General features: G+C 38.5%; 1 pseudogene; it reads right to left on the bottom strand.

The window, feature by feature from the left end:
- Positions 1–759: 759 nt before the first annotated feature.
- Positions 760–2,332, bottom strand: LOC137943577 (LIM domain-containing protein PLIM2b-like; annotated as a pseudogene).
- Between the last annotated feature and the right edge of the window lie 448 nt (positions 2,333–2,780).

Here is a 2,780-nt window from a genome sequence, read left to right as displayed (position 1 = left end):
GTTCCCTAGTTATTTTAATAATCCTTGATCCAAAAAAGCAGTATTGAAAGTAAATGAAGTTTGTAACTCATGCAAACTGAATCACTAGTTTGGTAACAAAAGATTAAACTTTGGGTTTTTGTTCCTTTCTATTTTTAACATTCATTTTTATAAGTATTCTAAAAATCATTAATTTTCAAAGTAAATGAAATTTATTTTACTGCATAACATTAGATTATCTCCCCAAAGGAAAATTTTGGCTCCACCATGACCCCCCAGAAGAAAGTATCTGCCACCCCACCTTTGTTGACCCATTACAACTCCCACAAACAAGACCCAATATGAATATAATTTTATCTTATTAAAACTCTAAATTTAATGAAATTCACTTTAAGCATTAAGAGTATATCTAGGATTATAAAACCCAGTGCACCAGCCATTACAACATTTCCTGCTATTTCAGATAAGAAGAAAAGGAAAAATATGTTTCTGAAGTTCAATGAATTGTTGATACAAGGTTGCAAGGCCAGAGTGTCATCCTACAAGAGGAGAAGATTTATTGCTTTCAAGTTGCATCTCATCCGAAGATTCAAGAGATATCCAGTCCGTTTTGTCTAATGGATGTGGAAACTTGCCCAATGCGATTAGGATTTGGTTTGGGCGAAATGAATTTAGAAAAATATAGTGAAAGACGGAAAAGAGAAAAGCAACCCAAAGGACAATGATAAATATTGGTGAAAATTTGAAAGCTACTGCTCTGCTGTTGCCTCCTGTTTCAGCTTATTTTTGCTTCATGGCTTTCATCTTGTGCTGCCTCCTCTTTGTGAGACTCCCCTGGTACTGCAACAGAGTTGCGCCCTTAAGGACATAGTTGTAGCTTCCTTTCTCCTTGAACAATTGTGTGAAATGGGCCTTGCAGTAAAGAACACCATCCATTGCAACATAGGATGAAGGAGTGAGGACACAACCTCCAATGGCACACTTGAAACAGGATTTATGATATGATTTCACTTCCAGAGTTACCTATTACAACTTCCACAAAATTTATTCAAAACATTTCTCAAAACATGAGCACAAGTATGAATTAGATTTTAAGAAATAAGTTTAGCAAACAGGAAACTAATTTCAACTGGATGAAAGGACAATCCAAGCCTCCGTGGAGGTTCAGACTCATGCAGGCCCACTGATGTTTCTTAGCAGCATTTACTCAGAGAAGCCAATTCCCTAGCTGATTCTCTTGCCAAAGATGGTCTCTCTCGTTCGTCCTTTGTTTTTGGGTCTCCTTCCTTATTGCTTGAATGGTCCTCTTTGTTTGGGATTGCTTTTAGTCGCTTAATAATTTCACCATTTCATAAAAAATAAAAAAAGGAATTGGTGAACAAACTAGGTATTGTGACAGTTAATCTAGTTAACTTTCATATCTCTGGTCATCATGATTTCTTTTTAGGTTTGTGCTAGACATCTCACAGAAGAATCTTGACAAAGAGAAAATTACCCCAATGTTTCATTTATTTTGTTCCAATGTACAAACAAATTCCTAAAAATGCAGTAGTTATATGAATCTCTTATTAGCGCATATATATGAAAACCAAACTCATTTGGATCAATACAAGAGAACAAAAAAAGTGACAGACGTTTTCAAGTGGATATGCTGTTTTCTGGCAAGTGGCACATTTGTCTTGGATCCCAGAGGATAAGGAAGACAATTTGCTGGGCTGCCTACTCTGTGAGGTAAATGATCCAACATGTGTGAGCATTCTGGACAAGTAAAGTGAAGAAAAACTCCATTGCAGAAGATAATGATACAACCTACCAAATCATTAGACTTTTCAGAAGGTTTTCTATCTGGAAAGTCATAAAACTGCACACATGAAAAAATACCCACAAAAGAAAGAGAGAGACAGAGAGAGAGAGAGAGAGAGAGAGAAAGAATCGGTTTCAAGTATGAAAAACCGCATGTAGGGAAAGGGCATAAATCCTCAGGCTGGAAATTTTTGGAGAAACTTCATGTCTCCTTGAAAAGTTGTTCAAAATGAGGCTTGCAGTAGAGGACTCCATCCTTGGAAGAGTAGTTACTCATCTAAAGATATACATCATCAGCATAATTAATGGAAAATAAAAACAGATAAACTTATTTCAAATGGGTCATACTGATTTCAACAATACAACACTTCTACCCAGAACAACAAGAAAGAAAAAGCTTATCTGTGATCCTAATACAAAAATACTAACCACAATGGCTGCATTTGAAGCAGGTCTTGTGATAGGCCACACCATCAGCAGATAACATATCAACAATGTAAACAGTCCTATCACATGCCTTGCACTTCTCAGGAGTCCCAGTGAAAGCCATCTTGAAAAATCAAAACTCAAAGGAACAACCAAACAAACAGATGATAGTATGTAAACAATAAAGCCTCTGCAAAGAGGAAGGCCAGGTTCTTGGGTACCAACCCCTCCACCCCAACAGTTTTTATCTCAACCTCACCTTCGGTTTCCTCCCTATCCTCACCCTCGCCCATTTTGAGATTCCAAAACCGCCACCGTCACCTCCACCCTCTCCACCGTCTCCAATAAATGGGAAATGGACCCCAGCCGAAGAAGCGAAGGCAGGGAAGACGACGACGAAGATGAAGAACAGAAGAAATGTCTCCACCAATGCCGTTCACTCCGCCATCTCCGACACGCTCGGCGTCTTGGAGATCGATCCTTCTGGCCAGATCCTCGCCACTGCTGGAATCGTTCGGAAAATTCGGATTCAGGTCGTTGGTAGGAGAGCATGTGATGAATTTCATCGAAGT

The sequence above is a fragment of the Aristolochia californica genome, unplaced genomic scaffold (genome assembly GCF_029961685.1).
Source record: "Aristolochia californica isolate CCGP_79_NKW_82.1479 unplaced genomic scaffold, dmAriCali1.0.hap1 SCAF_11, whole genome shotgun sequence".
Lineage (NCBI taxonomy): Eukaryota > Viridiplantae > Streptophyta > Magnoliopsida > Piperales > Aristolochiaceae > Aristolochia > Aristolochia californica.
This window is presented reverse-complemented; position numbering and strand designations above follow the sequence as displayed.